General features: G+C 34.6%; 1 pseudogene; it reads left to right on the top strand.

Moving 5' to 3' along the window:
• The first annotated feature begins 2,176 nt into the window (after positions 1-2,176).
• The window catches only part of LOC101551803 (E3 ubiquitin-protein ligase RNF181-like), a 37,192-nt pseudogene continuing 13,973 nt past the window's right edge, over positions 2,177-25,395 (top strand).

The raw sequence follows: 25,395 nt of genomic DNA, 5'->3' as shown, positions 1-25,395 counted from the left end.
TCGATATGTGCTCCCACAATCAGATGACCAGAAAACCAGAGCACATTTTTCTTTTGCATTGTAGTGGAATCCTGCAGCTTGTCTGCCACATAGATTTAAAATAATATGCTTTTATTTGATATCTGCCTCTCCCATCAAACTTCCATGACTGGAAGATCATTTATTTTCTGCAACTTCTTTAATATCATAAACACAATTCTTGGCTTGTTGGGGGTGTGCCTCAGTTTGTGGAGTACATATTTTGAGCAAATGATGTTCTAGGGTTAATATTCATTGTCACACACTATGATTTTTTTAAATGTAAGTAGTGTTCACATTTCTTCTTATGTCATTGAATATTCAATAAATATTCATGAAAAATTGATATATAGATAATTACATGGATGGCTACCTTAACTAGATTCTAGATTGAATAAATCTTGAAACAATATGTTTTAGGAGTCTCTTCTCAGCCTCAGAAGATGCTCTTCTCAGTCTGTCAAAGTCATTAAGATTTTTAAGTACTTCTTTGTTTTATTTCTTCCTTCCTTCCTTCCTTCCTTCCTTCCTTCCTTCCTTTCTTTCTTTCTTTCTTTCTTTCTTTCTCTCTTTCTTTCTTTCTTTCTTTCTTTCTTTCTTTCTTTCTTTCTTTCTTTCTTTCTTTCTTTCTTTCTTTCTTTCTTTCTGTCTTTCTTTCTTTCTGTCTTTCTGTCTTTCTTTCTTTTCCTTTTTCAAATCTTTTGATTGTTGTTGCTGTTATTGTTATTGGAACCATTCCAGTGATCTGGAGGCCCAGAGGGAGCAGGGATTAAACTCATATGTTGTCTTACTAGAACAACATCCTCTGCCCCTAAATGTTTATTCTTTATGACAGTCGTTCTCATCTCTGGAAAAGTTAATTATTAGACCATTATGTGCTTTATGGGTTAAGACCAATAGTATTTATTGCCACCTTTAATTATAAAGACTACAATCGCCACTTTAAAATTGTTGTAGTGGATGTACAGAGATATTAAAAAAACTACTCGGGATTAAAACAATCTACAAATAGTAGCATTGGTATTTTAATTGAAATCTTTCAAATACCTGTGTTTACTTTTCTCCCAACTCTCCTATAGGGAAATAAGGTCAGGGAAACTGAAGGAAATTACCAATGAAAAACTTTACCATCTGCTTGATCATTTTGCATGTATCTAGTACTGGTAGTGACAAAAGACTTAAGTATAATTGGAAAGGACAAACAAGTCAGTCCTAAAGGTAACCAAAGTATATGGCACGAACTTTCTGTAGTTGTGTGGATGCTTGTTTGTGTAGACAAGAAATATTTGAAATAGGTTGTGCATGTCAGATATGCACAGAATAGAGAAATAAATGCTACAAGGAAGAAAACATGAGCTTTGCAGGCTAAAAAGTTGGGGGGATGGAATAATTACAATACAAGCTTAGATTATATTCCACTGGGATCTCCAGTTCCATATAAGATTTCCCACTTATAATGGAAACAAATATATATATATATGTATATATTTAAAAAATTTTACTCTGACTCTCTTATTGAGTAGTATTAATCTTCAGTGGGTCCATAATACATAAAGTCCCAAAATTACAATTCCGGAAATGCAATAATATATAACGGACCATACATAAGGACTACTACCAAGGGAAATAATGTATTTTTTAGAGCTTTTATTAAGATAGTTGAGACAAGTTTCTTCTGAAAGGGAAAAAAAAATACGTTTGAAAAACTTAATTGTAGAGAATTTAAAGTCCATTGATCATTTCAGTCATACATTAAGTTATACATGTAGGTATCTATTTATTCTCACTGAAGTTTCCGGTATGAACTCCCCAGGTCTCAAAAAATGTCATCACATACTATGATGTGGAATCAGGCACCATCGGGCAGTCTGAATGCTGTCTGAGTGGCATTTGACATTATAAATGTGTCACCTAATTAGAAAAGAAGTCCTTCGAAATTAATCCACCCTTAAAATAGTTTTGAAAAGTTAGATTTTCCAGCTTTGATGGGGGCGGGGGGGGGGGGGGGTGTCTGTAAACCAGCTTCCATCTGACGGCCTTTGTGCGCCACCCAGTGGACACAAGCTTAGAGCAGCCTGGAAAGCTTTCAAAAGGATTGTTTTAACTTCCAGTGCGAGCAAGACTCCTGATTTAGATCTATCACCTCGCCCGCATCTGGATGGAATCTCCGACTGGAGATCTCAGAGTTTTCTTTTGCCTGGGCAGGCTGGGCAGCCAGTCGGACACTGCGCGGGCACCCCAGAGGAAACCCCGCGCTGCCGCCCTGCGCGGGCCCATCTGGTTGGAATCAGCGGGCTCAGCCCAGCGCCAGTTCCCAAGGACGGGCGTGGATGTGAGTAACACGCGAGCAGTCACAGCCCTGGGTTTCATAGTCTCACTTTGTGTAGGGTGCTCTTTACACCTCGTGGAAAAAGGTAAGTTAGACAAGGGCAATATTTTTTCTCCCCAGTGAAGGCAGCGGGAACGCAGCTAAGGGGTGTCAGAGTTTCCATTTCAGCGCCTACTTTCAATGCTTTTATCCTTGACTGTAAACATCGACTCTGCGAGAAATTAAAAAAAAAGAGGATTGGGGCACAAAAACCCAGGTCTCTCTCATTTGCGGGATATGAAGAAACACAGGAGGGGAATGCCAAAAGGCAACAGCACAGCATGACGCTGGAGAAGCCCTGGGCAGCCAGAAGGAGCTATCAAGTGCCTTACCATAGAGGCAGGCTCGGGTGCTGGAGGGTCACTGGGGACACGGGTGAAGGGACGTGGACACTCGTGAAGGGATTGGCATTGGAACACTGCGAGCCTGGAACTCAGTTATGAATAACTTAGCAACTTTATAACTCAGGGTGATTCAATTTTTAAAAATCCAAGTTCAATTGCATCCCAGGCTAGAGAACATTCATTCTTTACATAAATGGTCTTGAAATTCGACTGAGCATCATAAACTTCTATTTTTAGAGGAGGTGGGACTTTCAGGAGGAGGGCAAGTGGGGGGAGGCACGGGGAGGGGGTAACAAAGGAATTCACTTTACAAACTGCAATGTGTTTTCTTTTGACAAACAGGGAAGAAAACAGCAGAAAGGCTGAGTCTTGAGTTGGGCTCTTCGGCTGGATACTCTGCCCTCCAGTCTAACAGCGGTAGATTATTGTAACACCACATAAGGAATTCACTCTGAGCACAGCTCAATTTAGCTCACTCCTTCTCCTTGACACAAATAAGTGATTTCGAAAATATGTTTGAACAAATAAGCACATGCACCTTCAGTCGGCTTGGTGGCACTTCTGCACCCAAAGTCACGGCCCAGGCACATTGAGGTTTTCGTGGTAAGGCCTCTCCCAATCCAAGACCTGTTACCGTGATTTAAAAGCATTTCAGTTTTCCTTGGAGTTTAAAAAAAAAAAAGTTTAAGTTCTGAGCACTCAATTCATTTGGGGGAAGGAAAATGACTTAAAGATGGAGGAAGATCTGCTGTTTGACCAGAAGTAGAGAAGTAGAGTGATCGGAGAATCACTGTGTATAAGGTTGGTGGGGTGAGGAACCTCAGATCTCTACTTTTGGAGGTTTCCAGAAAAGGAGTGGGTAATTTAAAGAAGAAAGAAGGAAAGGAAGAGAGAAAGGAAGAGAGAAAGGAAGAGAGAAAGAAAGAAAAGAAAGAAAGAAAGAAAGAAAGAAAGAAAGAAAGAAAGAAAGAAAGAAAGAAAGAAAGAAAGAAAGAAAGAAAGAAAGAAAGAAAGAAAGAAAGAGAGAAAGAGAGAGAGAGAGAAAGAGAGAAAGAGAGAGAGAAAGAGAGAGAGAAAGAGAGAGAGAAAGAGAGAGAGAAAGAAAGAGAAAGAAAGAGAGAAAGAAAGAAAGAAAGAAAGAAAGAAAGAAAGAAAGAAAGAAAGAAAGAAAGAAAGAAAGAAAGAAAGAAAGAAAGAAAGAAAGAAAGAAAGAAAGAAAGAAAGAAAGAGATGGAGAGAGAGAAAGAGAGAACGAGAGAAAGAGAGAGAAAGAGGGAGAGAAAGAGGGAGAGAAAGAAAGAGAGAAAGAGAGAGAGAAAGAAACAGAGAGAGAGGAAGAAAGAAGGAGAGAGAGGAAGGAAGGAAGGAAAGAAGGAAGGAAGGAAGGAAGGAAGGAAGGAGAGGGAGAGAGAGAAAGAGAGAGAAAGAGAAAAAGAAAGAGAGAGAGAAAGAGAGAGGAGAGAGAGAAAGAGAAAGAAAGAAACAGAGAGGAAGAAAGGAGAGAGGAAAAAAGAAGGAGAGAGAGGAAGGAAGGAAGGAAGAAAGGGAGGAAGGAAGGAAGGAAGGAAGGAAGGAAGGAAGGAAGGAAGGAAGGAAGGAAGGAAGGAAGGAAGGAAGGAAGGAAGGAAGGAAGGAAGGAAAGAGAGAGAGAGAGAGAAAACCCATAAATTCAGTTTAAATCAAAAAAACAAAATGTGCATGTTTGGCATAGAAATGGCCTTTTTAACTTGAAAAATCCCCCCTGCCCCCCACATTTTGGAAAGATTTCTAGAGAGGGTGTATTTGATATTCTGGATAGATTTATTTCAACTTTCATTTACATAGAGAGAGAATAATTGTCATATATTTAACTTGTTTTAGAGTATTAGGGCCATGCCACAAGCAGACAAAAATGATTATGTTATAAGAATCACGTGGAACTTGCTCTGCAACCCCACCTCAACCTCAAGAATACCAAAATACCCAACATAAATTTAAATTTCCTGACTTGCGAAGAAGGCTGTTAGCCCCAGTGTCATCTGTATTTTTAACTCCTGTCGCTCGAATTTCCTCGGACCCACCAATGAACATTGTAGATGCTTTACATTTTGAAAAATGTGTTTTGGATTTTCCTATCACTTACCTTTCTCGTCTTTCTAAGAAATGCAGAATCTAAATCATTTTTCTTGGGATCATGAGAATGAAGGCTCTCCAGGAAGAACGATCGAAGACTTCAGATGTCGGGCAGGGACTTGGGGACACAATACTTATTATCATCTCCCTGAACCTCAGACGTTATCAGTCTGCTAGTGAAACTTAATCCTCAACATAAATTGCATTTCCTAAAAAAACATAATCTTGCCTTAAGACACCAACCTCCCTGATTACAGGGAATGTCTGTGTTTACACATTTGTACAGAGCATGCTGACTGTATTAGTGTCCTAGGAAACAAACTGTGTGCCGTTCACAGACCTGCTGCAAGCACTGAGGAGAGAAAGAAAAAGAAATTTTGAAATCAGACTCCGCGATCTCTAACTCCTTTCAAATTCCTGAAGCACATTAGCTTTACTACTGCATGATGTGCACGGTAGTATTTCTTCTAATGAAATCTGACTAAAAGTTTAAATGAGTTTAATGCATGAAATGTATAAATAAAATGTGGCCTTGATTAAATTTAGACTTGATACATAACTTAAATGGGTAGCACAAGAACAGCTTTGGTATCATGTGTCCAGACTATTTTGGGCTTTGCAAAAAGTAGTTTGGATTTTATCAGTGAGTGGAGAGCGCTTTCTATCAGCAGCACAATATATGTGCAGGGCTTAAAAATACAAAAGTACTGGGAAGAAAAGAGTTTATTTGAAGAGACGTAAAAATGAACACATAAAATAGGTTGTTCGAAGCTGACCATAGGATGAAATTGGAATGTGTTGATTTGTAAAAGTGCAATTTGCATAGCTTCAAGACTTGACTTGGAGCTTCTCTTGGATGTCTTTTATTTAACTGTCATTAAGAAAATGGCTTAATCCTATGAATCCTCAGTTTCCTCGGTTTTCTTTCTTTGTACAAGCTGACTAAGATGCTGCATCTGTGATACTAGCTCCAATTTTGTTGGAAGGACCAAAATGAGATAGCAAACACAAAGGCCCTTTCATTTTATGCAGTGTTTTACAAATCTCAGACATGATCATTATAACAGGCTTTAACTAGAGAAAAAATCGTATTTAAATCGAACAGCTACAAAACAATTGCTCTCTCTCTCTCCATATATGTATTACATATATATATACACATATATATGTGTGTGTGTGTATGCATGTATATCACATTAGAGTTAAAGTTAGTGGTAAGATGCAAGTAACACCCCCCCAAAAAAAATTCTCTGAAAATTCAACTACTATTCAGAAACCTTATGTGTAGGGACTTTGAAGTCAGCTATCCTTGGCTTCAATCCTTTCTCTGCCACTTATTTGATAGAAGTAATCTAACTACACAACTGGGCAAGTGGCCATAATGTCCTAAACTTATTTTGTCATTCTAAAATACATTGATAAAACACTCTTTGTGGACTTATTCTAACAAGTAAGTGATATGATATATTAAAAGTATTGATTCAAACATGATTATTCATATTAACAATTCAAAATGTTCTCCCTTATTTTCCATGTTATGTATGCTGCTTTTTTCATGTTATTTATGCATAATCAAATCAAATAAATAAAAATCATTCCACTTCAGAAAAGGCCATATAATTATTCCTCATTAACAATTTAAAATGGAAGATTAATACTAAAGTCTCGCGAACTGAAAGTTAAGAAAAAAATTGATGAAATGTTATTGAAACATAACGACAGAGGAGTCATGAGTGACAGAAAGTTCTCTTCAACCTTCCCAGCAGGAATGTTTGATGATCCTAGGCTAAACCCAGGCCAAACTCTTGTTTTTCCTTTTTTTAAATACTGTACAATGCCACTCAGTTTCAGGCATTTAATAGAATGAAACCAGGTGAGCTTGAGCCAATTTTGCCTTTCATTTTTCAAGTTTGTTTATTACTTTACTTAAACCACAACATTCTGAGATCTCACAAGAAAATCTGTTTCTGTGAAATTTTCAGCCTGATTTCCAAACCAGAAAAGAGCTTCAAATAAACTTGGTCCCATTTCAAAAAAGCATCTGAGATTCTGGATGTTTATTTGAAGCAATCTGGACTCCTGACCTTTCGGGGTACCCCCCCAGCCCACCCCACCAATAAAGAGAGCCCACAATGAATTTACTGTGTGAGCATCTAGAGCTGTAGTGCCTTATTGGTCTCAGGGAAAGCTGTTTCCTAACGCATGCGGTGGAATCAAGCCTTAAGGAGATATATTGATACCCTCTTTTTAGGAAATTGTACCAACCAATCAGTGTTAGTTCCGAAAGATTCTGTAAATAGGTTATTTATTTGATATGCTTTATGAGTTTGAAAACTATTCCTAAGTTGACACCAGTAAGAAGAGGCTCTTGTTAGAATAGGCAAAGGCTTTAGTATTTCCTGGAGCACTATAGAAAAACTCAGACCTAACTACTCCCTCTCCGGTACAGAGCTGCCTTTAACATCAATGTGGGATTTTAGAAAGTATGCCAATCCTCCTCAAGTTCTTGAACCTTTTCAAAAACTGAATTCTACAACTTTTGAAACGATGAACACTGAGAAATTGGATTTGAAACCACAGCATTAAATGCTTAAAATCTGATCCTTCTGTCAGGACCTGGGATAAATTAAACTGATGTACATTATTTTTAAAGAAAGGAAAAAAAGTATGGGAAGCGGATTTTGAAGCCTGGAGGCATAGAACAAAACAAGTTATGCAGGTGATACAAACCATCTTAGTTCATTTCTATAATGGCTTTCTGCTTCCATATGGTGGCCCATACTGGAAATAATTCTTAGGAAAACACGTTTGTATGTGATAAATAAAACATTATTTTAGAGAGGTTACTGTTTTTATTTTCAGAGTATGCTACTTTTTTATGCAGTGTTCAAACTGCTGTTCATACGTCTTTTTTTTCTTAAGTATAATGAGCTATCGTCAAGGAATGATAGATTATGCTAGAGAATGCAAAAGACCATAAAGGTGTAAGGTGAACAATTATCATGCATTTTCATCAAATGACATTAGTGTAGCAGGATGGTATTATTGGGATTTAACTGACACTTTAGGAATTAATATATAAAATGGGTTGAATTTGCTGTAGCATGATTAAAAATTGTCCGTTACTTCTATTAATAACTTTCATTGAATTCTAACTCACAAATAATAAGTCTAAAAATACACTATTAGGAGCAAATGTGTAAACCTTATTAGTTTGGGCTGTTGTCAATGGAAGGATTTGATTTCTTAATGGCAGAAAAAATTATGAATATCAGACCAATTTAAGGCAACATTTTAGAAAGTATTTCTTGATCATGATAAAAGCAATAGTGATAAGGCAAGTCAAATACTTTAAAAGATTTATATGTAGTAATTTTGAATTATTTTAATCTAAATTAAAATTTAAACTCAGTGCAGTACTTTCTCAACTAGAGAGCCTAATTTTTCCTCTATCATAGATTTATCTTAGATTGTGATTTGAATATAAGCTTGTGTTTAGATCCTGGGTATTTTCAATCATGAACTAGAAACATCTATTACTTTTCAGTTTAGAAATTGTATACATATACAGATAACCAATATTATGGTTAAAAACTATAGATATGTTTGATAATATTTAAATTACTTAAGTGAACTTCAAAACTTAGTTTTTTGATATTTATGCACTTCATTGTTCATATTGTTTGATAATTAAAGCAAAACTGTGCACTACATATTTTAGAATAATAGCGTGTTTAGTGTAGAATATAGTCTAACTATTATTCCCATAGATTACAGTGACATCACTGGTAGTAACTAGAAAAAAATAATTGAAAATATTCATTAATTAGGTAAGTAGACAGATATTTTAGACAATAAAATCTTCAAAGTTAACTAAGTGTTTTACTTAACTTTTTTGAATAGAACTTTTTACATATCCACAAAAATACTCATGGACCAAATTACAATACCAAAGAAAGAACAAATGAATGCTCACTGGCATACTGAAAACTTGCCTAGATTAGGAGGGTACCACACCGAAATAACCGCTTGTTTTGTTTACATTCCAAACGGTTGAATTTCATTTTATGGCATCAAAAGTGAGCAGAAAACATACTTCTGAATCAATTAACACAACAGGCAATTCCTTTTTACCTCTGATCTTGACCAGTGCCTGCAAACTGAAGTTTAAAAAAAATAATAAGGGAGATTTCTGGTGAATTTAACCTTTGTATGCAGGCATCAATTAGTCCTAATCATTCAGGATATCATGTCCTCAGTTTTATAAGTTACAGAATAAAAATGCTTATATATTTCATTTAATATTATTTAATTTATTTAGCCGAGCTTCTGGGAGAGCTAGGAATAATGCAAATCTGAAGTTGTAAACACTAGTGTAAGATCAGGTATCTCCTAGCAAGAGATGTTTTATGTGGGGTTTATTTTTCATGTTTTCTTTTCCTTTCCTATCCTTTATTGTTTTCTCTTTTCTTCTTGAGTAAACTGGACTTTTCATGTTTAAATATATTAACATTCAATTTAAAAACAGGTAGTTCCCAGGGTGAGTAAAAGAGATGGAACACATGCCTTGCATGTGCAATCCGAAAGTTTAATCCTCAGGTTAATCCTCATTCCCCAGTCAGTTCTGGGTGTGGCTGGTCCCAACATGGTTTCCCAAAAAAGAACAAGATCCAACAAATTACTAATAGAGGTGAGTTTTTCTGTTTGTATTAATAAATTATTTTCATTTTATTTATTACTTTTATTATTTAATTTTTAATACTTGGAAATATTGACATTTTTTAAAACACGCTAAATTACAAATAAATGTTTTCTCAAGTTTTTTTCCACATATTTGATATCACAATGGAGTCTATCTTCTACGTATACTTTACTACTCCTTAATAAAATCTGACCTGCATCTGTCTCCATTTTTGTAGTGAATTTCAGAACTCTGAACACTGGTTGAAGAAAATGTATTTCAATCTATTTTACACTTAAAATGAGGAGGTAACACCCATTTAACTTCTTACATATTGAATGATGGCTTACCAAAAAAACTTATAAAAATATCCCAGAAAAATGTTTGTGAAAATATTTAAACAATTGTGCCTTCATTACATTTTTTTTTTTCTTTTTTCTTTTTCTTTTTTTTTTTTTTTTTTGGTTTTTGGGTCACACCCGGCGATGCACAGGGGTTACTCCTGGCTCTTCACTCAGGAATTACTCCTGGCGATGCTCAGGGGACCATATGGGATGCTGGGATTAGAACCCGGGTCGGCTGCATGCAAGGCAAACGCCCTAACCCTAACCGCTGTGCTATCCCTCCAGCCCCATCTTCATTACATTTTATTTAATTTTTTTCCATTGAATTTCTTGTGAAGAAACTAGGTGAATCAACAGAACTGAATCTTTAAGACCAAATTTATTCTATGAATACACAAAGAGTTGCTTCGTGCAACAGTGACATCTCACACAGTGGGAGTTGTTGACTGACTCTTAACTGAGGGAAGAACTATTTTTGCACTGTTATAACTTTCATCCAAAGGGAACTTAAAGTACTTTTCAAATTAAACACAACCATTGAGTTGAAAAGCAGCCACCCTGGAGGAATTGACTGCAAGGGCTGTCAGTCATGGCATGGCATCTACACAGCTGATGGGGAAAGAGCATATTTTTGGCAACCATGGTAAAACCATTTTTCATACCAAAAATACAGTGGTGTCTTTGATCTCTTAGAGGGAAGGCAAGACTTGTTGGCTTTTCCTTAAAGATTCATCCAAAAATCTTCAAGACCAAATCCATTACTCATACATAACTCTTGCTGGCTTTGACCACATGACATAGAAAAGAGACCTTTTCAGAAACATTCAATAGGGAATTTTCCTCTCGTGCTAAAGTTTGCATAATTCCTGAGAGATTTATTTCCGGAATATAATCCAGACCAAATTTATACACTCATCTGGTATCCCAAATACAACCTTCTACCTGAAGCTTTGCCTTGTTGGTTTCTTACTAGTATTCATGTCATTGGTTTTTAATATTTGTGTGTATATGCATATTTCCAAGAGTTAGGAATTTCTAAGAAGTTAAGAGTCTAGTTTTAAAAAGCCAGGTCTTATTTTTCTATTTGTTCTTGAGAGTTAAATAAGAGAACTAAAATATCCTTAACTTACTATATTTTTAAATGACTTGATTCTTTCATATTCCCAATATTATATGAAAAATTGCATAATTCTATAATGATTCACACCTAATAATTATGTTAATTATTATAATAAATATCATAGGCAAAATAAACAAGGAAGCTTATTAAAGACAGTTACAACAATCCACAACTTTTGAATTTTATGTTGGGGATGAGAGAAAATTAAATCTTTAGAATACACATTATATGTCTGAGTCTCAGCAAGTAGCTTCACATTTCTTCTCATGTAATTATCACAACAATCTTGTAGGTACTCTGACAGACATAGAAGTGATCTCAATTATTTCCTTCCCTGTGAGATTATTACACCCTCTTGCACCACTCATGGCAGAGTCCGGCAAGCCACCCATGGCATATTTGGTATGCCAAATACAGTAACAAGTCTCACAGTGGAGATGTTACTGGTGCGCGCTTGAGCAAATTGATGAACAACGGGATGACAGTGCTACAGTGCTTGCACCACTCACATGATATTTGAGTTTTACCTCCTGTTGACTGTTAAATAGTTGGTGAGGAGAATAGTTGATGAGAAGTGCAAGAATTTTTCTAGCAGAACAGCTTAGACCCATTTTTGATTCCTGCTTCTTTTTCATTATGCATTGAGTCAAACATGTGTTCCTCGTGCCTGAAGGAATTAAGAAAATGAGACGAGAAAATGAGATCCACTTCTTGATCTCCTGTCAGGTAATAGGTGAGCCTTTGTGTCAATCATTCAGAATTAGTCTGTTCTAAAGTATAGTTTCCTAGAATGCAAATGAGTAACTAATAACACTTTTTCAAATAAGTGCATTAAGAATCAACAGAATTAAATATGCTGCCCAGGATTTTTAAAACAATCAGTAAATTAAATGAAATTAATTCAATTTTGGCACACCCCATGTTCCATGAAATCCTTCCATGGAGTTTTTTAGGTCAAAATGCATGCAATTCATTATCCAGGGATTTCCTAACTGCTAGATAATTTAAGACAAATATTCTGTTATCTAACTGAATCACATAAACCTTCCTTGGTAGTTCTTATCATCTGCTGATATTTCTTGTAAGGTTCGCATAAATTTGTATCTATATAATACTGTTCAAATCTCAATCCTGTTTGGTTTCAAATACGTCTTCTACCATGCCCTAGCTCTACTGGTTTGAACAAGGTGCTTGGTCTTGGTGAGTCTCAGTTCTCTCAACTAGGAAAACTTTATTAAACACCCTCCCCTCTCCCCCTCATTTCTGCCCCACACACAAACATATGTACAAACACATGTGGGGTTTTTTTGTAAGAAATAATGATTTGGGAGTGGAGCAAAAATACAGTGTGTAAGGCTTTCTCCTTGCACAAGGCCAACCCAGGTTTGATCCCCAGCAACTCATAAGGTTCCCTGAGCCTGCCAGGGAGATCCCTGAGCACAGAGCCAGGAGAAAGCCATGAGGACTGCTGGGTCTGCCCCTCTCCCCTGCACCCTGTCTCCCTTCCACCAAAAAAAAAAAAATAGAAACATTGACCCATGAATAGTTTAGTACTAAAATCTTGTTTCTTGGATCCTTTCTCTCTTTCTATGAGGTAAAATTTTTCTAGAGTAGAGGGTAAAGGATCATTCATGACAGGACCTGTAAAATGTTGAAGTAACTCTCAAAGCCAACCCAGCAAATAAAATTAGTTGCTAATACTTTATTTTCTAGCTTTGACTTTTTAGCTTTAGTTTACTCTAGGGACAAACTTTTAATTTTTATGGTTCTTCTATGCTGTTTATAACAGCAGCGATATTTCTATTTTTTCTATTAAACAAAAAAATCTACATTAGATTTATTGGCAATTACTATGCCTTTATTACAGCACATTACATAGTAGTAAGCAAAAATATCACAAAAGATTTTGCTACAGACTTATTTCACACAATTAATCTAGAAATGAGAGTAAAGGTCTGTGTGTACTTTTAGCATTGGTAAAGTACAAACCACCTTCTATTTGATTTTTGCTTGTTAATCTTTAGATACATTTTGGCATCAATCATTATGCTTTAGGGTCACCTCAACAAACTCTTTTTTGAGAGCCATAAGAAAAAGCAGCAATGCTTTAAAATTAAAAGCTTGAATTGACATTAGGATTCTGTCAATTAGTCAAACAATTTGAGTCTCAATATTCTTTTCTGTTGAATGAAATAAATCAATGTACATGATACACAAAGAATCATTGATTTTCAAAGGGAAAAGAATTAGAAAAAATGTAAGCACTAGTCCATTATAAATTGTCTATTAAAAATTTGTAAATAGCAGCCTAAATGCTAGGAATTTTTCTTATTTTACTTAAAATTGTTTTTAAAAACAGCATTTCCTTCTTGTTTAATTTAAGCAACTCATCAAAATTCAATGTTATATTTTTAAATAACTTTCATCTCAAATAATAATGAAATTTTTCTTATAGTATTTATGTAGATATGTTAAATAGATGTATATGTGCATACAGTATGTATTTAGCTTACAATTAAGTTCATTATTTTCTACAATTACTTTACACATGATATTAACTAACATGGGAATTATTGATTTTGTCTTACATGGAAAGTTGAGACACTTTTTAATTAAATAAGATTATTTTAAAACATACTTGGCTAAAATAATAGACTATTTTAAATTTCATTTGTGAATCTAACCAAAAGAGCAACTTTGCTGACCTTGTAGCTCAAATTTACCTTCTTATTCTTAGATGTATATATTATGTTCAATTTCCTTTTCCATCTTCTATCAAATTTAGTGTCCAGGTTATTTTCATTTCTGTAACTCATCACTATTCATCAGGTATTATTAGTGCTAGTATTTTCTGCTCAAACAAATGTGAAACAAATTTAAAACCAAAGGAGCTGATCTTGAAGTAATCCTAGAAGAAAACATGGCTTTCAAATTCTCCACAGCCTGCACAATAAATTAGACTGAAGACAGAGAGACTTTTTACAGAGAAACTCAACAACATATGTAGAAAACATATATTTTTGCTTGGGTGCTCATGTTTCTAGATTATTTTTCTTTTACTGCTAACAAAGTGATCCTTGATTCAGGCTGAGTGCTTTTAACAAATGGTAAATATGCAGGTACCAACTGCCTCCTATCCACCTCTTTATACACTACTGACATTATTAGCTCTTCTCTGTGTTATCCCAGACATTTTATTTTGCTTGCCATAATGCCTAATTACATTTATATAGCCATTTTTTCTTAATAATTTAAAAGAGTTTTAGTACGGCTTCACTAGAAGAGTGGAGGGGGGGAATCCTAGTAAAACTTTTGTTCGTATTTGTCAGCATTTACTAGGTTGGAATTCACCCTTTAATTGTCACAGAACTTTGCCTTTATGGTTGCACAAAATAAAAACAGCAGAATTCACAATCTTGGCTTACCATGCTATCTGTCGATGATCTTTGAAAGATGGAATATTTTCAAGTATCCCAGACTGGCTCAAAATGCTGTCATGTGTCACATTAGATTACCTTAGCCAGCTTGTGTTATGTTACATCAAGGATGTGACTAACATCAACCACATGTAATGCAGCAGAGCAATGCTGTCCGCCAGATAAATTTCAAAATCGTACGTATTTTAGAAACCAGGATTTAGAAAATTCTGTCATTTAAGGGAAAAAAAGATATCTTTAAATGATTTTAAAGAAGATTTTTTTCACTCTCACTTTCAAAGCTGTTGGCAGTGGTAGTCAAATTATAACTTGCCACACTCAGTTATACAAACCAAAGTTAAGCAATAAAGAAACTCTAAAATTTATAATATCAAGAGCATCCTGGAGAGCAAATCTTCATGTTAAGGTACAGGTGGTTTATAAAATATTATTCAATTGAATATATGTGAGTGAAGAAAATGACCATTAGAACATAAGGCTGGAAGGTTTACATGATTTGACTCACTTCAGGCTCAGCTAGGCTTATTTTGTAAAATACTTTTATATTCACTTATTTTTCAGAGAATAAAAGAAATTCTTACAAACAAAACTATAGGAGGAGTGAAAATATTTCAACCAGACATAACCTAATTTTATATCTCAAATAATAGATAAGTATGTATTGGAAATATTATTAATAGTATACCATGTCACTGATTTTGTTAGTATGATGTATTCAACAAGGTCCCCACTGAAGATACTGATGTTTATTGACAATTGCAGAAGCAAAAACTTAAATCAGAACAATTCTGGTCTGCTCCACACTCACGATTATTACAAAGATGCAGCAAACCGTGCTTTTTCTAAAAAAAGGGATCAGCAAAAAGAACATTGCTTCTTAGTGCATTCATGGATATGCAGGATTAACCTACCACATAAGGAGGATCTTCTTTCAATTTAGAACTTTGAGTGTTACATACATACCTTATTCATTAATATCAGGTAAAGTCCATATTCAACCCCTTTGAAATATCTAATCCTTATGATTTCATTTTTTTGCCAAATATCCTTTAACTAGTCCTATAATAACATAAGCAAATATGCTCTGTTCCTGTTCTTGTTATCCTTGCATATCGATGGCAATCATTTCATTTAAGGAAAATTGACTGAGTTGCACATCTTGGAGCAAATTATTGCTCTCAATAGGGTTCTACAGTTTTATTATTTCACTGTCTTTTAAGTGAGTGATTTTTAAAGGGGCAATTTTGCTACAGGAGACATTCACAATGACTTGCAACATTTTTGTCATGACTGGGATACTTTTCCAACTATTTGGTGGGTAGACACTAGGGACAATCTGACCATCCAACTGTGGGAGCCAGAGCCATAATACAGTAGGTACAGTGCTTGCCTTGCATGTAGCAGACCCAGGTTCTATTCCCAGCACCCTATGTGGGAGCCAGGATTAAGCTCTGAGCACTGCCAGGTGTGGCCCAAAACAAAACAAGACAAAAAAAATACTGTGTACACTTTGCTGCACAAGCAATTATTGGTATAAATATAAAAAATGCTAAAATTCAGATATTTTGGCTTAATTATAAATTTATATCTATATAATTGTACATTTACATTTTTATTAGAAATGGGTTCTTTAAATGTTCTTCTAAACATTTGTTTCCTATCCATATATATATATACATATATATATCCCTAACTCTAACTCAATTCTTCACAAACCAATCACAAATCCTCTTTCACATAACCTTAATCCACTCATAAGTAATAAAATTGCTGCCCATTCCTTAGTATCACAGGTAATCAAAGTCATCCATCAACTCTCTTCCCTTACTCACCTCTTAATTCATTATTAAATTCTACCATTTTATTTTATATTTATTTATTCCTGTATTCCTGTCTTTTCACTCAGGGATCACTTCTGGCAATATTTGGGAGCCATATGCGGTACCAGGAATCGAATTAGGGTGTGCTGCATGTAAGGCCATCCTTTCTCCAAAATGCCTCTAGAGTGTTGTAAAGCCCATTTTCTATCATACACATGCTTTAAGCCTTAATATTCTTCCTAATATATAGACAGTCTTTTGTTATCGCCATTTTTAAGTTAGGAAAGTTAAGTAGCACTGTGGCACTGTAGCACTGTCGTCCCGTTGTTCATCAATTTGCTCGAGTAGGCACCAGTAACATCTCCATTGTGAGACTTGTTGCTACTGTTTTTGGCATATCAAATATATCACGGGTAGCTTGCCAGGCTCTGCTGTGGGGGCGGGATACTCTTGGTAGCTTGCCGGGCTCTCCGAGAGGGATGGAGGAAAGTTAAGTAAGTTTCCAAAAATTATATGAATAGATCTTTGCCAGAGCATTATTATTTTTTTCTAACATACTAGTAATTTGTCACTTTGGAAACAGGATGAAGAAAGGTATATATATTTTTCACTCTATTTCATAAACCCAGCTGAACATTGATGAGCAGAGCGACTATGGAAGTCTATGGTAAAAGATGGCAGTGCAGGTCATTAAATGGAAGAGACTCTCTTTAATGCCAACTAGAAACTCTACATAACAATGTTAGTAGGGTAAAATATAAAGTTTATTATGCTCAGCTGCTTAATTTTTAAATTGTATGCTATCTCTAAATATTTACTAAGTAGTCAAAAGATGATAGAAAACTTAAAACTAAAACTCTTCAAGGTAAAATAAGGCACTCAGTAAAAGTAATTTTAATATTTGGAAAGTAAAAATTTAGTTTATTTCATGTATAAAATTAATTCTAGGGGCTGGAGCAATAGCACAGTGGATAGGGTGTTTGCCTTGCATGCAGCCAACCCGGGTTCAATTCCCACCATCCCATATGGTCCCCTGAGCACCACCAGGGGTAATTCCTGAGTGCAGAGCCAGGAGTAACCCCTGTGCATTGCCAGGTGTGACCTAAAAAGCAAAATAATAATAATAATAATAATTCTATTGGGTCAGTGTTGATTAGGCATTTGCTTTGAATATTTTCCCAGTATAGTATATATATATATATATATATATATATATATATATATACAATAATACAATGTCTCTAATTGTAAAAATTACAAATGTAAACTATAATGAAACAGAGCTAGGAAATAAGTAATGTTCAATGAAAACAAATCTTGAACTGATAAAATAATTGAGGTTGCCAAGGATAAGGGTATAGAATTGAGGATTCAGTGGACTGTGGTGAATATTGGCACTTAGGCAGTAGGTGGGTTATGCTAGTATTGCATACCTATAACATCAATGTTGCCTTGGTAAAATTAATTACATTAAAATTTAAAACAGATACAAACTATTTTCACTGTCAACACATATACTCATAACTAAATTACCTAAAAGTCAAAATGTATAGAAGGATCACTGGATATCCTGTACCCAGTAGGCCTTTTAAAATATTTTAAATGTACTATTGGGGTACAATGGTTGGCCACATCGAATTTAAGTCACCTTATACCTGCTCTGTGTTCATAGATCATTCTTGGCAGGGTGCAGAGGACCTTATGTGGTGTTGGGGATCAAACCAAGGTCAGCCACACACTAGGTAAGTGCCTTATTATCCACTGTTAAAGTCTTCACCATCTTTCACAAAAAATTCAAAATGTGTAAGCCTCTTATTTTTGTGGTCTTAACTTCGATTCTGGTACTATATTTTTAAAAATCATAGTCACGCATAAAAATGTGTTTTTCAGCTGTAAGATTAATCCATGTGAATATTGGAAATAGACTACATGTCTAGGAAAAGACATATTAAAGATATTGTGAAATATCATAGTTGTTTAAAATAATAAATATTATAATATTTATTTAATTTTCAGAAGTATTTTAGTATAAAAATTGTTAATTATAATGTAAATGAAAGTGCGTACAAGCTAGGAGTTTTGCTATAATCATACTGTACCTTTCATGCATTGGTGATTATAGTTACTTAAGTGTGTGTGCATTTATATTGATATATTTTACCTGGAAAACATTTTTTCTTGCAGATTTTCTTTTGTCTTCTTCTTTTATCTTTTAAAAATATTTATTAAAGTGTATGAAATTATCTGAGTTGTTATTTGAAAGGTTAGTTATGGGCTGTGGAAATAGCTTGATGAGATGAACACATGGTTTGCACACAGGAAACTTGGGTTCAACTTCTAGTGCCACAGAGTCCCTGGAATATCACTGGAAAAAACTCAAGCACCACCAAAAAGTAGGACCAGAGTGATAGTACAGATGTTAAGACACTTGCACGTAGATGATTTGATTCCCAGTAGTACATATGGCCCCCAAGTGTCCCCAGGAGTGATCCCTGAGCATAGAGCCATAATTAGCCCTTCACACTGCTCGGTGTAGACCAAAAATCAAATAAGAAAATAAATTAATGAAATAAATAAAAGGTCAGTTGTGTGAAACAGTTCTATGAAAACTGTCACCATATTTATTTTAATTAGTGCACTGAGTGTACTTTTATTACATCATTAGTTGTCCATTTAAACGGACTCATCCAAAAATTAAAACAAAATTCCAGGCATATCTGAACTTCTTTCAGAAAGAACTTGATTTTTACTTTGGCCCTGAATCAAGTAAATGGTTCTGTTCATTTAAACAACTAAGAGACTGAAAGCCAAAATTAAATTGCTTCTGTGGCACAAAATAGCACATGCTTTATTTTCTAACTACTACCTGGCACCATTTTTATTCTTAAGCCCTATGTCATCTCTTTTCTTTGCTTTTTTTCTATCAATTTGATGTGACATTATTGTTGAATTTTAGTAGTATCTAAAGCTCATTGAACTTATCATATGTCATTACTATACTAAGATATAAAATATTAATTACTGATCTGTTAATTACACTAAAGAAGTGTAAAAAGCAAATTCATATAGTATAGCTTCAAATTTTATGCTTTAGTTTCAGTACATCAGTTTAAATTTATTAAAAAACAAGCTAAAATACAAACACAATGTCAATGAAGTATATTATGTAATTGAAAAATTTAGATAGCAGAAAATAACCATATCTTATGGTCTCTAGTGATAGTACAGGAGTTAAGGTATTTTTTTTATGTGATCTATCCCAAGTCATTCTCAAGGCACTGCATATCTCCTGAATACCATCAGGAATGATTCCTGAGACAGAACCAGGAAAAAGCCGTGAGCAGAGTGTGTGTGGCCTAGTGTCACTCACCACTCCCCAAAGAAAGAAAGAAAAGAAAAAGAGAGAAGATAGCCACATTTTAAACTAAATCACCAGTAAAAGAAGTGATCAAACTGATAAGGGAATATCCCAGGTAAGACTAATACCTGATGTATCTGATGAGGATGATGTCCAAGAATATATTTTTTAAAAAATTAAGTAACATGATTGTGAAATAGAAACTATCAAATTGAAACAACAATTTATCAGATAAGACCAAGACTTTCAAAACATATATGAGATTAATGTAAAATAACTAACTTGATTATGAAAGAACAAATTATTTGATTAGAAGTCAGTGGAGAATCTAATATATAGTTTCTGAAGAAGACATAATGATAGCTAACAGGGACACAGAATGGTGCTCAACATCACTAATAACAGAAAATTGCAAAGAGATAAATGAATATAATGGAACTTCACTGCACACCTGTTAGACAATTAATTATAAAAAGGCATCAAAAGTGTTGACAAAGATCTGAATAAAGGAATCCTTATTCACTGCATTTTGGAATGTAAATTGATATACTGCTTATGTCCAGTAATATAGAAGTTACTCTTAAATATAGAAGTTAATATAGAAGTTAAGTATATAAGTTAATATAGAAGTTAATCTTAAATGTAAAACTACTTTCTAATCCAACATTTCCACTCCTGTATTTAGCCAAAGAACAAAATACTAAAAAAATGTGTTATATATCACATGTTCATTGCAGTGTTATTTGCAACAGCCAAGATATGATGGCAATCTAAATATTCATTGAAGTATGAATGGCAGACAGCTATCAATTCATATATGAATATATTTGCATAAAATAATATCCAGTCATTATTAAGTAATGCATTGTTGCCTTTTGTGCCAAAGTGGTAGGATCTTGAGGGAATTGCAGTAAGTGAAATAAGTCAGAGATTGGAAAAATAACTTATGTAAGATATATAAAAAAAAATAAACTAGGTCAAAGTCATACTGAGTAGATTCAGGGTTGCCTGAGTTGGGAGGAGGGAGATAAAATGGGTGAAAGAGAATAAAGGGACAAATTTCCTGATATAAAATAAATAATATTAAAGAAACAAGATTGCAATGTGTGTTTGAAGACTATTAAGAGAGTATATTTTTTTCTGAGTGGGGGCACACGCAGAGGTGCTCAGTACTTATTCCTGGTTCTGAACTCAGGGATCACTCCTGGATGGGCTTAGGGAGAACCATAAGGGCTTGCTAGATCAGACTCAGGACGGCCATTTGTGAGGCAATCACCCTGCCACCTTACTATCTCTCGAGTCATAAGTAGATCTTATATGACCTTGTCACATGAAAAAGAATATATTACTGTATAGTGACATAAATGAGACTAATTGTGGTGATCATTTCTCAGTATATTAAATAATTATGGTCCATACCTGAAACTAGTAAACTATATGTCACTTGACTCTCAATTTAAAAAAAGAATTAATTTGACTCGTTTACCTGAAGAGTTCTTGGGATGAATCCAGTACTAAAATTACATTCAGAGATTTGACCTATGTCACCAAGAATCTCTCTGTTCCTTGGGCCTGCTATGTCTCTTCACTTGTTTTTTTTTCAGTCAAGTTTTTCCACCCTTCATATAACATAAAATATTGCTAGAATCTCCAAGCTTCCTTAGCTCTCGTTATTTGACACCCTTCAGCAACTGAGAGCAGTATTTCCAAACAGTCCTAGGGAAAACACTTTTATTGTTGAAAGTGATATCAGTGACTGTACTAGGTAGTTTTTCAGTAAGCATCTTCATCACCAGTGAGTTTTCTGAAAGCATTTGCTACATAACTATGTTTGTCACATAATAAAATTGGTCATAAGTTAATTTTGTTGCACAAGAGAATAAAAACTATGAAAGACTTTATTGAAAAGGTTAGAAAACAACTCTTTGCAAACTGATACACAATAATTCTTTAGTATAGTAATATGGAATTCAGATTTACATCTGATTCACACTCTCTATAGGTTTGGGCACTAGAAAATATAAGAAATAAGAAGGGATTACTGGGTTGAATGGAAGCTCTAATTTTACTCTTTTTACTGAAATATCCATACTTTTTTCTTAAGAGTTGAGCCCGACAATATTCCCAGCAGCACTGAGTTCATTATTTACCCTTTAACAGTTCTCCAGCAACACAGGTTGTTTCAAGCATTTTAAATATATTCTGCTCTCACTGGTGTAAAATAATATTTGTTTGCCTTAATTTGGATTCCTCATGGCATATACTATCAAGACACAAAACACTCATTCAAAAAGATATCTCTACACATTTGTTCACTGAAGTACTTAGTACAAAAGCTCAGGTATTAATTCAACTCAAAAGTCGGACCACAGATAAGTGGATAATGAAGGCATGGTATATATCTACAATGAAATACTACGTAGCCACAAGAAATGATGATAGCTTATAATTTCCTGTAACATGGATGAATCTGGAGGAACATGTTAAATAAAGTAACTGAGAGGAAGAAAGAAAAGTACCACCTGCTCTCACTTAATTTGCGATTTATAGATTAACATGACAAGGGAATGCAGGTATCACAAGTTGGCAAATTCTGCCTTAGATTTCCATCTCTGCCTTCCATCTCTGCAGAGATGGAAATATTAGGTAAGGAGAGAAATGGTAGCAAGAAGAGGCAACAACGGGACAATCATCAGGGGCCTTGGATCAATAGCGGTATAGAGATTAAGTATTTGTATATGTCTAAGCCACTAGAGGCAATACAACTGTCAGCATCAGGCCCAAATTAATATGCCCGTTATAGAGGCAGGCTGAAAGTGTATGAAAGAACTGCTTGATGGAAGTTGACATTGGTGGTCATTGGATAGAAATTTTAATCACATTTTAAAAATATTATGCATACAGATCACCTAGTTTATCCAGTTAAAGCAGTTGGTTTGCAGTTGGAGAATTGAATGCCTGAAATTATTGACAGCTTTGCAAATCATGGTGCTTAAATTAAAAATTTGTAAAAGAAAGAGCATAATGTTCTGAGCAAAAGTCATACTTGGAATTTGCTTAGGTATGAGAAAAGAAAAGAAAATCAGTTTTTCAATAGGATTGCCATGAATCTACACACATTTTAAATGTATTCCAATGGGGGCCAGAGAGATATTATAGCAGGTACTGTTTGCTTTGCATAAGGCAAACTTTGCATGGTTTGATTCCCGACATCCTATATGGTTCCCTGAGCCCCTCCAGGATTGATCACTGAGCACAGAGCCAGAAGTAAGCCTTGAGCATTACTGGATGTGAACCAGAATTCGACAAATAAAGGTATTTCAGTATTTTCATTTCATATTTTTATAATAAATTCATATTAAAATATTTTATATGCTGTATTTTAATTTTTATGCTTTATTATGAACTTCTGAGTGACCATCTTTTGTTGTTTATTTTTTATGCATAATTGACTCTGACAAATTAACTGTGCAGCAAGACTGCTGACAGGCAACAAACTTTCCCTGGACTAATAGATATGAATTCTTACTCAGTGAGGGTCTAGGATCCACCCTGACTGTTTGGGAAGTGGGGGAGTAAGTCAAAAAGACCCACAGAATGGAAATGGGAAAGAGGTGGTTGGAAAGAAGAGAAAAGTATTTGGAAGCACTTAAAAAAAACTCAAGTATGAATAAAACAAACCAATCTTTTACCACTTTATGAAGGAGAGAGGAAAATACAGAGACAAAAACAAAGCGAGACTTTCTCACTAGTTAATGCAACTGCCTAAGATATGATATTGATGTTCTGAATATGAAGAGGTGGTGATAATCTTCTTACTTAAAGTAATCCATGATGTCATATTGTTTTTGCTAAAATCTTTTCTCTATTTCTTGTACTTGCAGGAAAAAAGATGAAAATATAAAATACTTGCAGCTCTCAATAATGTATTCCTATAAAATACATTATATAGGAATTTTAAAAATCAACTTTTATTCCTCTTTAAATAGTAATTTTAATCACATTTTCAGAATATTATGCAAAAAAATCACCTCGTTTATCCAGTTAAAGCATGCAGGTTCTATATAATTATATAAATTGATGCCGAAAGTTTTGATAAATCCAACATCCTTTCATGATAAATATATATATATATATATATATATAACCTATAAACTTAGGGACTGACCAAAGAGATAATATATCAGCAGGTAAGGTATTGGTCTTGTACATAACTGACCCAGGTCTAATCTCCAGTATTGCCTGGTCCTCAGATCACCACTATGAGTGAACCCTGTGCACACACACACACAGAAGTAAACCCTGAGCAATGCTGATTGTGACTAAAAAGAAATAAAAAAATAAAACAAAACCGACACTCTACAACAAACTCCAACCCATGTAAAACTTAATGGTGAAAACCTAGGGAAATAAGGGAGGGATATCTACTTTCCCCATATTATTCAATAAATATTTGAAAGTCCATATTAGAAATCATAAATGAAAAATAAATCAAAGGTATCAAAATTGAAAATGAAGGGATTATACGCTTGAAAGGAAGAAGTGTAACATTACTTTCAGATTACAGGCTAATATGCATTAAAATAAAATCCTAAAACCTCCATCCAAAAGCTCTTATATTAAACCAATATAACAAGATAGCAGGCTACAAAATCAACACACAAGAATCTGTAATATTTCTGTATTCAAATATAAACTAGAAAGGAAATAAATAAAAAAGAATACCCCTATTAAAGCATTGTCCAAAACATCATGTACCTAGTAATCATGATGGTTATTTTTTATTTTTCCACGGAGGTAAAAGTCATATGAAATCTATAATTCACTATTTTTTTTTAATTTTATTGAATCACCGTGAGATAGTTACAAGCTTTCATGTTTGGGTTACAATCTCACAATGATCAAATACCCATCCCTCCACCAGTGCACATTCCCCACCACCAATATCCCGGGTATACCCCCCTTTTCCCACTTTTTCCCTGCCTCTATGGCAGACAATATTCCCCATATTCACTCTCTACTTTGGGGCATTATGGCTTGCAACACAGTCACTGAGAGATCATCATGTTTGGTCTATTATCTACTTTCGGCATGCATCTCCCATCCCAACTGGTTCCTCCAGCCATCATTTTCTTAGTGATCCCTTCTCTATTCAGTAGAGGGCACAAAGAAGTGGAAAAATATTTCATGTTTATAACTTGGATGAATCACCGGTGTCAAAATGGCATTCATACCAAGAGCATTATACAGAACTTAGTCCTTATACTAAGTTTCTCCCCACATGGGGAGCTCCTTTACTTTTCTCTTCTACTTTCCAATAAACATTTCAAAAAAAAAAAGCATTATACAGATTCAGTGCAATGCCACAAAAATTTTAATGGAATTCTTCAAGGACTCAGACCACAGTTTCCTAAAATTTTATACAATCATAAAACTTCCAAATGGCCGATGCATTTCTTAGATAAAAATAGAAGATGAGAGATATTGTTCTTTGTGGTTTTGAATTATACTATGAAGCTATAGAAATCAAAACTGTATGGTACTAGTATATAGACTTGTAGACTAATAATTTAGAGTTCTGAGATAAACCCCTAGATTTAGGGATAGTAACTCTATGATAAAGAAACTAAGTACATGGAGTGTAGCAAGAAAAGTCTCTTCATTCGATGGTGTTGAAAAAACTGGAAAGCAAGATGCTTTGGCTAGTAGGTATATAAAAAAGTGATCATCATCTATTATAGTTAAGGAAATGTAATTTATCACGATTCAGTGAGCTATCATCTCACAGGATCT

The sequence above is a fragment of the Sorex araneus genome, chromosome 10 (genome assembly GCF_027595985.1).
Source record: "Sorex araneus isolate mSorAra2 chromosome 10, mSorAra2.pri, whole genome shotgun sequence".
Taxonomy (NCBI): Eukaryota; Metazoa; Chordata; class Mammalia; order Eulipotyphla; family Soricidae; genus Sorex; species Sorex araneus.
The sequence above is the reverse complement of the archived record's forward strand: the minus strand, read 5'-3'. Positions and strand labels throughout refer to the sequence as shown.